At 40.7% G+C, this 10,954-nt stretch overlaps 1 protein-coding gene across 2 annotated transcripts in view; it reads right to left on the bottom strand.

Moving 5' to 3' along the window:
* The window catches only part of TFEB (transcription factor EB), an 85,419-nt gene extending 74,691 nt beyond the window's left edge, over positions 1 to 10,728 (bottom strand). Inside the window, exon 1 of one of the 2 annotated variants that reach the window (XM_014055882.2) lies at positions 10,560 to 10,728. The gene's annotated coding sequence lies outside the window, so the exon portion shown is untranslated. Of the gene's footprint in view, positions 1 to 10,471 lie in introns of both variants that reach the window. The other variant, XM_014055881.2, reaches the window with a different exon arrangement.
* Positions 10,729 to 10,954: the final 226 nt, after the last annotated feature.

A 10,954-nucleotide genomic window follows, 5' to 3' on the forward strand; every position in this document is an offset into this window, starting at 1 on the left:
ACAACAACAACAACAATAACAACATCATCATCATCATCATCATCATCATCGGAGTCAGAAGGATAAATAATAATGCTACAGCCATACTACTTGAATAATACACCTAGACAGTACTTCAAGAATTAGGTATTTAGCAGAGAGAGAGTCTGGGGGCGGGAACTGTCGGGTGTCTAGTTGTTTTGGCCCGCAAAGGCTTATAGCACTGTCCCAAGGGGAGGAGTTGAAATAGTTTATTCCCAGGATTTGGGGTCTGCAGATACCTTATCAGTCCTCCTTCAATAGTGCAAAATACAGATCTTCTATAAAAGGAGGCTTTTCATAGACAATTTCATAGACGAGCCCTGTAGGATCTAAGAAAGTATATCCTTTTGCTAATTAAAACACCTTAAAATAATTTGCTCTAAGAGAAAGCATATGTCCCTTTCTCAAGATAAATATCTGCAAAAACTCCCATGTTACCTTAATTCTGCAAACAAGACTTTTGATAGTTTATCAATAAACAGATGGAAAATCTGCTGAGAAACCTGAATCATAAGAAATCGCTACTATAATATCCTGGATTTTGAACCATCTACATACACACAGAGGAAATACACTTTGAGCCATCCAAAGTCACTTTCGAAAGGCGCAGTGTCAAATCGCATAAAATCAATAAATACACACCTAATGTCAGTGGAACCTCACTACCATGTCCATTAAACAGTTCAAAGCTTTGCCGGAGAAAAAGCTTGTCTATCCAATCTAAAAGAGAGCTTAAAGTCAATTACTCTAAAACATGATGTCCATGTCTCGGTCAGCCGTTCACCCAGTAGGCTTTGTGCCAAATGCACTATACAGCTGCTAGGCAACTCTGGAAAACTCAGCTAATGCCATTAAAGCAACGAACAAAAATCATTAGGCTTCACCAAAGCCTGCTCAGCACTAAAAAATTCTAAAGTTTGTACAATCTGAGTGGCGAGAGACAATTGCCATTCTAGTCCTTGACCAGATATTGTACTTTAAAAGGATTCTGTAGAAAGAAATCCTGCTACAATATCAACGTTACAGGATTACAACAATCCTGGACCGCCTTTTCCTTAAATTGTGCATCCTTAAATTGATTTGCTCCACTTGTGAACACAGTGATGTGATTTGTAAACCTGATTTATGGCTTAGTGAGCTGTGTGAATCTAGACAATGGAAGCATATTTTCACATGGCATATAGACCAGTTGGTTTGTACATATACTGTACATTTTTTGATTGAATGATGTCACAAAGTTCAAAAGTGAGATCAAAACCACATAGAGTCACAAGTCTGAAGGAAATTGCTAGTTGTCAAGTACTAAAATAATAATTATCAACACTTGGTAATTTTGTTGATAGTAGAGAAATTATGACAAGAGGGAGTATTTATTAGAAAATCAAGGTCCCCCCCCCTTGAAATCATCTGTTTTCCACTTTGGTACTAATTTATATTACAAATGATCATTAAAAATTTGATTTTTTAAAAGAAAGTTTTAGTAAATGTAGCCAAGAATATTGTTCACATATAAATACTAATCATTCTGGGTTCTGGGAAGGAAATCAAAACATTTGAGTATCTTTTTTATTTCCAAAGAACAATTTATTTAACAAATCTACACTGCAGAATGAAACCAGTCTGTTTTTTAAGTATCATATAACACATTAAGATATAACTATGGATGCATGGAAAGAAAGGGGAAAATAAAATTACATTTGCACCCTCCTACAGCTTCCTGCAGATAAGAATTCCTGGATTTGGGCCATCCAGTGTCATTCGGAAAGTATCTCAATATCCATATATTGAAAGTGGAAGGCAAATATTTGCACGTATCAGGAATACACAACAGATTTTTTTAAAAGCAACATTCACAGTGAAACAATGGAAAGAGTTTCACAAAATAGAAAGGATATTCTCCAACAATTTGGTGTGTTTTATGGCACGGTGAATTTATGGAATGAAAGGTACAAGTGAGGCTGCATCAAAATATCCCAGTGTGGATACTTGATACTTTCTGGTCTTCTTTCTCTTCAGTCTATGATCCCCTGATATTACTACATCAATGATCTGCACTTTATTCTTTTCAGTTAAATCTGGTAGGTCTTACTTATCAGTTTATATTTGGAAATCCCACAATTTATTATTTATTGTTTAGATGTTCTGTCTTTTAATGTTTGTAAACCTCTAGCAGAGATGGGCGGCATACAAGTCAAACAAACAAACCTGCTCATTTTCAACTCTATTTCGCACCAATTTTTCATTTACTGACACATTGTAATTTTTACAGATGTTCCAGAGTGTGATCTATTGTTTCTTCTGCCTCTTTGTACAATCTGTATTTTGAATCATTTGATTTTTCCATTCTGCCCTTGATTGCATTAGTTTGAATAGCTTGCTCCTGAGCAGCCAAAAATTGAGCCTTCTGTTTCTTTTTTTAATGTTCCAAATTGTATGCCAAATGTTATTTTTATCTCTTTATTCACTTTTCCCTCAAATCGACTGTGTAATGTTTTCCTTACCACAAGGAATTTATTATTACTACTATTATTCCTTCTGGATTGTCTACTAGTCTGACGAGAGTATTCTGCCCTGTTCTTTTCTCCTCCTTTGTTTTTGCAGTCAGTACTGACAAGAAGGAAAGATCAAACCCAAAGCCCCTGATCTATAAGGTACCAGAATGTTTAATGTTTTTAAACCTCCTTTTAACATCTACATGAGATCACCGGGTGTGGTCATCTGTCAACTGGTACAGTACTGTGATGATAGCTAGCTACGGTATATATTTCAATCCCAAATTGACCAAGTGATGTCCCCAAAGTCTTGTCCCAATGCCTGGAGATTGCTGAAGCATAAATAGGAGGAGGGGGCAGACTCAGGCTCAACCTTAGCAAGACTGAGTTTATGAGTTTATGAGTTTATTGGGATTTATAGGCCGCCCTTTTCCCTGAGGGGACTCAGGGCGACTTACAACCACAAGGGAGGGGGGTGCAGTGTCAAAAAAACAAAACAAAATGTGAACAAAGAAAAATAGTAAAAACACAACTTTCGTTCAGCAATCAAACACTCGGGCGGGTGAATTGGAAACCTATCCCCAGGCCTGCTGGGAGAGCCAGATCTTGAGGGCTGCGCGGAAGGTCTGGATGGTGGTGAGGGTACGGATCTCAACGGGGAGATCGTTCCACAGGGTCGGAGCTGCAACAGAAAAGGCTCTCCTCCGTGTGGTCGCCAGTCGGCATTGACTGGCAGATGGGATTCGGAGGAGGCCCAGTCTGTGCGATCTAATTGGTCGTAGGGAGGTGATCGGCAGAAGGCGGTCTCTCAAGTACCCAGATCCACTACCATGGAGTGCTTTAAAGGTGGTCATCAGTACCCTGAAGCGCACCCGGAGACCAACAGGTAGCCAGTGCAGCTGCTGTGTTGGGGCACTTGGATCTGGAGCCCTTGACCTTTAGTTTTGGGTGAGATTGAACTTCTCCACTTGGAAATGGTGCATAATCTGGGAGTCCTCCTGTACTTTCAGCTCCTGCTCAAAAAATAATTGTGGCCAAGAGGGGCTTTGCACAAATTCATCTTGTGTACCATTTGAGCCTATTCCTGGGATCACTCGTGGTCACTCATACTTTGTGCATGGACTTTACAATGTAGTCTACATGGCACTGCCCTAAAGACTACTCAGAAACTGCAATTGGTTCAGAATACCACAGTACAGGCAATAAACAATATTCCTTTTTATATCTGTTTTGTTATGACACCTCCCCTCTGGAACAATATCCCCTCCCCAAAGGTTTGGATGGTCTCCATACTTTGTCCTATAGATATGCCCTTAAGAATTGGCTCTTTGCCTAGACTTTGGATGGGGAGGAGGGGCTCAAGGATATGATAGTGTTAAAAGAATATGGGGTTTTCCCCTCTGGGCTGATCATTTTTTGCTGATTGGGTTGTTTTCTTTCCTGTTTTTATTCTTGCACACTGCACTAAATTTTTTGGAGTTGAGAAGCCTCATAAATGTATTTTAAAATGACGTAAAGTCTAATAAATACATAAAATTAACCAAATATTTTCTTCCAAAATACTCAATTGTTTCCCATTTTTCACTCTCCTAGCAGACAGTCAGTATTCCTTGTCCATGGGCAAAGTTCACTTCTTATTGGGCAGGCTTGCCCCTCAACATCACTTATTGCTTAAATCTTTCCTTTTTTATTTGTTGAGAACATCTGCTTCTGAAAATATGCCAACATTTTTCTTTAGTCAGGGGGTGATGTTTTGGTTAGATAAAAAGCAAGGCTCACCACCAAATTCTGAAAATAGAATGTAACATTAAATTTAATATAAGTGCACATCTACAATAATTTCTTTTAAAACTATTTTAGTCCATGGCAGAGAATGTTAACCAAGATGAAAAAACTGATGCACCAAAGAAAGAGGGATTCACAAGCCATAATAGGATAAGGCACAGAATGAGTCAAAGTTCTAGCATGTGGTGACAATATTGTGCTGTATTTGAATAATCGTTGCATAAAATTATATTGGTGGCACAGCGAATACTTCTGGGATGGATAATATACCCCTGGGCTTATTGCAGTAGTGCTTTAACACAAGTAATAGCAAGTTTTATTTTGGGAGATCAAATTAACTCTGCCAATTACCTATCATTTAGTGAGTCAACATTTAAAGTCATCTCCTCTTGTTCTCCTTGTAATAATTAGATACTTCTTCTTTGATACCAAGATAGCATGAATAGTTGCTTTGGTCACATAAAATGTGGCTCATGAATCATGTAACCTTTATATATTACATATAAATAAATATACATTAAGTCAACAGAAAAGAATACCAAGGTTGTTCAATAATATGTATTTTTTTAAAAAGTCTCTATGTTTAATATCAAGTTGTGAAATAACACCAAATAAAGAATAATGAATATATTCACGCATCCATTCTAAATTCCACTAGTTGTCCCATTTTATTTCAGTTATGTAAGAAATACTATTTCTACTGGTGACAAAGAGGAAAATACTTTAATTCTAAACATTTTTTTCAATACTATAATTAAATCCCACTCTGTTTTTAACTGCAGATTGTTTAGCAACTCAACATTTTGTTGGTCATACCACAATATATGTATAATAAGAGAGCCACTGTGATGTAGTGAATACAGTGCTGGATTAGGAGTGAAAATCCAGGCTCAAGTCTGTCTCATCAATGGAAATTCATTGGGTTACTTTAAGTCAATCAATCTCTCTTAGCCCAGCCTTTTACTGCTGTGGGAATAATAATGGAGGATGACCCCTATGTAAGCTAGCTTGAACTCATAAAAAATATGAGATATAAATCTAGCAAAGAAATACACAACAAATCAGCCTTTTCAAACCTCTGCAACTGGCCCATACCCAACTTTAATCAAAATCCCACCCCCATAAAACTCCAACCCCACATTTTTTTCAAACATTTGAAGATGTATATCAAATTTCCTCTAATGGGTCTTCTCAAAGCTAAGAATCTTCAGTTCTTTCAATGTCTCTTCATGGGATTTGGTTCCTGTCTCCTAATCATTCTTACTGCTTGTTTCTGAACTTGTTCCAGTCTGAACATTTTTTAAAGTATGTGGTCCAGAGATGCACGGAATATTCAAGATGGGATCTCACCAAAGTAAAATAAAATCATGGGATTATGTTCTGTAATTTGGAAACTATACTTCCCCTGATGCAACCTAAAATTTCATTTGTCCCTTCCATAATCATATTATATTGCTGGTTTATATTCAGTTTGCAAATAAATTATTCCAATATTTTTTCCCAAAGGACTATTGTATTATCAAGCAAAATACCATGTACCATATTCTGGTAAACCTGTTTCCTAAGTGAAAAAATTGAATTTCTCTCTGTTACATTTAATTCTGCTATTTTCTAGTTAATTGAGATATATTTCTCAGTGTTTAACTGTTGACTCTTTCTCTCAATGTTGTGCCATATGCAAAACCGACAGCTCCTTCCAGTTTGATGAGCAAGCAAGAACCGATGATGAGCTATCTATCTACTTGTTATACCATATCAGTTCATGCTTCACTTGAATACACTTCCTAGCTACCTATGGGGATCTAAGGAGCCCTTAAATGCAAAGCTGATGAAAGGTGTGTTCACTCTAGCATTTTTTCATACTATATGCTTCCAAAGGTCACAAAGAAAAGGTCACATTTTTTTCACCACTTACCGTATTTTTCAGAATATAAGATGTACTTTTTTCAACTAAAAAAAGAGGGTGAAAATCTGGGTTCGTCATACACTGAATCTGTATTCATTTTTAGCCTACCAAAACCCCACCCACTTTGCAAAAATGGCCATACATAGTCTTTAGGAGGCTTCCAGAGTGCTCCTGAGGGGTGGGGAGGGCAAAAATGAGTAAAAAACAGGACATTTTTTGCTCGTTTCTGCCCCCCCCCCCAGCCCCAGAAGCACACTATAAGCCTCCTAAAGGCTATGCATACATTTTTTGACAAAAAAGGAGCCATTTTCACAAAAAACAGGCCATTTTTGGGAGGTCTACAGCATGTAAAAACTTTTTTTTAAATTTGCCTCTTCAAAATCTTGGTGTGTTTTATACTCCTGTGCATCTTATACTCCAAAAAATATGGTAATCTAGACATTGTGAGTAAGAGGAAAAATAAGCCATTTTTTAGTTTTTAAACCATTCAGCTTTTTCTGTAATGTGGAAAAATAACAGGGGCATCAGATGGATTTCTCTTTGGTACAACAATTGGGCAGTGCTAGCTTCATGCCAAGCTACAGTTTGTTTAAACAGAGTTTACTAAATAAACACAATGTTAAATCATGATTAAAATATTAATAATTTATGTAGTAATATAGCTTGGCTGCTTTTTGCTTAATACATTGAACAGGATTTTAAAAATACAAGAGCCATGCTCAGACTTGGCAGTTCCACCTCTCAATTCCTGGCAAATAGATGGGGAAGAAATGGAGTGATATATTTTATTTTCCTGGGCTCCAAGATCACCGCAGATAAGGACTGAAGCCAAGAAATTAAAAGACTCCTGGGAAGGAAAGCTATGGCAAATCTAGACACCATATTAAAAGGCAAAGACATTACCCTGCCAACAAAAGTGCACATAGTCAAGGCTATGGTTTTTCCAGTTGCAATGTAAGTTGTAATGAAAGTTGGACCATAAGCAAGGCTGAGTGCCAAACAATTAAGGCTTTTGAACTATGGTGCTGGAGAAGACTCCTGCAAGTCCCTTGGACTGCAAGGCGATCAAACCTAGAAGAGATCAACCCTGACTGCTCTTTAGAAGGCCAGATCCTTAAGATAAAACTCAAATACCTTGGCCACCTAATGAGAAGGAAGGACTCACTGGAGAAGAGCCTAATGTTGGGAAAGATTGAGGACAAAAGAAGAAAGGGATGACAGAGAACGAGGTGGCTGGATGGAGTCACCGAAGTAGTAGACGTGAGCTTAATTCTAGAGGATGGTAGAGGAGAGGAAGGCCTAGAGGAACGTTGTCCAAAGGGTTGGGTGGGTCGGACACGACTTTGCAACTAACAACAACAAAGCTTCACTAAGGAATGGGATTTTCCGAAGTCTGTTCACTTTAGCAAGTTTTTCAACATACTGCATAATGGCAGCCACTATGATAGATTCGGTAAACCATAGTTAAACCATGACTTAATTAAATGTGTGGCCCAAATTTAAAATCATTGAATTTGCATATTCCTGCCAATTATTTTCTAACACCACTGAATGTAAACTTAACTTTTAAAAATTAGTTTTATAATTACTTTTTTTTAAAACTGCCTTTGAAAAAAACTCCATCCTTGGCAAACATTTATCACTTCTAATATACACAGAGAAGCCAACACTAGAAAATTTCCCAGAACACAATGGACAAAACAGGCTGTAGGTCTTAGCTTTTAAGAGAGCTTGTTTTCATTCCGTGTTTGTAAAAGATGAAAAATATATCTAGCGAGAATAGGAACTGGAGACATACACCTCCAATTCCAAAAATCTATGCTATCCAGACTGAAACAGGCATGTTTCCTAGATGTAAGTCTTGCCAGCTACTCAGAAAACTCTACATGGACACTCCCAAGCAGCTTTATTTTCTGAATGAAGATGCTCCAACAAGGGACAGACCAAAACAATCAAATCCCAGCTTTGCAGAGGTTTCACGTCCAAACTAGTCAATGATGGCCATAAAGATTACTCAACTCTCCCACCTGTAAGTCACATTTCTTACAAAAGTACAGAAACTAGACCCACTATGCATATGTTGAGAAGATACAATTTGAGATTAGCCTCTACTAGCCATAAAATCCCAGCTACTCCTCAGCAGATGATTTTATGGCCATGGAGGTTGTATATGTGGTATATCTTGGTAGCAAGCCCTAGGAATCCTCAGGACTCCGTGTTTTGTTTTAATTCTTCTCCAAAGGACATGTTACTTGCATCTGCTTATCCAGTACTGTGTGACCTGCATATATAGCATCTGTAAACAGAAAAGGAAAGCAATAGACTCAAGAAAAATCAGGCAGAGACCTGTCTTTCCAGCCCCCATACGGGTGGTGGAAGTAGCCATGCATGAAGTTAAACAAATATGGTAGAGGAAATTAAAAGCACAACCAACAGTAAAATGCGTCCACAGAGCTACCATCTGTTCAGGGTTTCTTCCCCCCCCCCCCCCCTATGTTCATTAAGAAAAAATGTGCAAGCCTCAAAGTAACAGGCATTAACAAAATATTCTGAGTACAGTACTTCTCAGAAATCTAAGGATTATGCAGAGCATTAAAGCACTGCAGCAGCAATAAATTACAACTTATATTAGCACCAAAGCTATAAATACATTCACACCTTCATTAAATTTACTGCTATTAGAAAGTTCATGGAAACGCTTTTAATAAATATATTGCATCAGAGCTGCATAAATACAGTAAACTAGAAGATGGCAATAATGTTCTAAGATACTTTTTTTTTTGGCTACTAGTGATGATGATCACATCTTTTTTGCAGCCCAAGTATGCGATTCCTAGATCTTAACTTTGATCTGCCAGGATATTTTTGATACAATAAAGTTCTGATAGAAGTTTGCCGCCCAGTCATTTTTTCCCCCTCCCTTGTACAAATTTGTAAACTCCCTTGGAAAACAAAACCTCCAAGCAGCTACATTTCCAGTACAACCACCATTGCTAGAAAGCACTAAAGCGGGTGTCTGCAAGAGAAACTGGGACCTTCCTTCCCACACTAGGAAAGACTTATATTCTGTTTACTCATCGGCAGGTTTGGGGAGCAGGGCACATGGTAGAGCTTCCCCAGCACGAGGCAATTACACCTAAAACAGCCCTAACTATCCAAGAGCGCCTGAGGCAGGCCGGGCGCTGGATGACGAGGCCGGCATTTTTTTTTTCACACCTCTAAAGCACGTGGGAACTCCCCGAGACTTTGTCAGGACAATAATAAACGTCAATTATCGCTAACGAGAAGCCTTCCAGCACTTCTCCTCGGGAACTTCCGTTTCACAAGCCGAAAGAAATAAATTCGCCTCTTTTCGGGATTCGTCTCTTGAAGGCAGCGAACGGGACGAAGCCCAGGGGGGAATCGAGGCAGGAATCCTCCTATTCCTGCCGGCTAGAGCAAAACTACCGGAACTTCGGTAGCCTCCGCCGAAATTCCCCACTTTCTGAAGTAACAGTTATGTAAAGCTTCCTTGGATCCCTGTAATCTCCTGGCGGCGCTGCGGAGAAGGCGAGGCGGGCCAGCCCCACCTCCAAGCCCCGCTTCCTCCTTTCTCTTATTTGAGCGCCCACCCTTCTCCGCCTCCGCCGCCTGGCAGCGGGCGAAGTCAGCCGCTCTCGGCTTTTCCCTCCTCCTCAATTGCTCTGCGGCTCTGCCACCGGCTCGGAAGTGCAACTCTCGCCGCCTGGGGGAAGGGGGGGGGGGAAACGGAGAGGAGGGAGGTCCAAGGAACTTTCTTTCCCGGGTTTCCTTCCCACCCATCCACCCCGACTCCCTGTCGCCACGCGTGACCCCAAGTGCTGAGTGGTAGGACTCCAAGCTCCGGGTCTATCGGCCCTCCCTGAAGTTGCTCGGGAGCCGCTCACCAGAGGCGAAGCAGGGGACGCCCCGCCGAGTTCGAGGCTTTCCGCCTAGTCCGCTGGTTCGTCCGCCGTTCCCCCCCCCCCCGCCGTTTCCCCCGACTCTCGGGAACCGCTTGAGGTTTTGCCCCCTACGCTGCATCCTCTTTCCCTTCGCCCTCTTGCACCTGCTGGCTTTCGGGTCAAACCAGGCGCCGGACCCATCGCTGCCGCCCCAACCAGCGGATGTGGGGGGGGGGGGTAGAGACAGCGGCGGCAAGGGTTACTGTTACTTTTGCCGGCCCCGGTTAACACCGGCTAGAGGCACTGCAAAGTGTTCAGCCTTTCTGCCCGGCCCGTCTGAAATGTTTCCCACCCTCCTTACTCACCCTGCCGTGAAGGTCAGGAAACCGCTGAAATCTCTTAAGGGAGAAAAAGTAAGCCCGCCGCTACCGCCAAGCCGCTTCGCCAACTCACTTAAGTTTTGGTCTCGTCTGCTGCTCGGCTCCCCTTGGACCGCTCCTCTTGGCAGCAAGTAGTCCACCTGTTGCAGAAGTTTCCTTCTACAACTTTCGCCGCCGTCCCGGGACCCCTAATTGTCAGCTCTCTGTCCCCCTCATTTACTGTCACCTTCTCGTTTCTCAACTTCCTAGGCATACCCAAAAGAGGGCAGCACTCAACCATTTCTGGCTCCGCCCCTCTTGCGTGGATCGCTGGGAATTGTAGTTCAGAGAGTTCCCGCCTTAAATTTGAGCTGTTCTCAGAAAATTCATAGCCTTTGGAGTTCTTTTTTATTATTATTATTCGCCTATTCCGTTTTCTAAGCATCATCCTGGATTTCTACTATTGGTTCTTTCTTGCATATAAGGTAA

The sequence above is a fragment of the Thamnophis sirtalis genome, unplaced genomic scaffold (assembly GCF_051295495.1).
Source record: "Thamnophis sirtalis isolate CommonGarterSnake01/CBP01778 unplaced genomic scaffold, rThaSir2_p1.2 scaffold_7, whole genome shotgun sequence".
NCBI classification, from domain to species: Eukaryota; Metazoa; Chordata; class Lepidosauria; order Squamata; family Natricidae; genus Thamnophis; species Thamnophis sirtalis.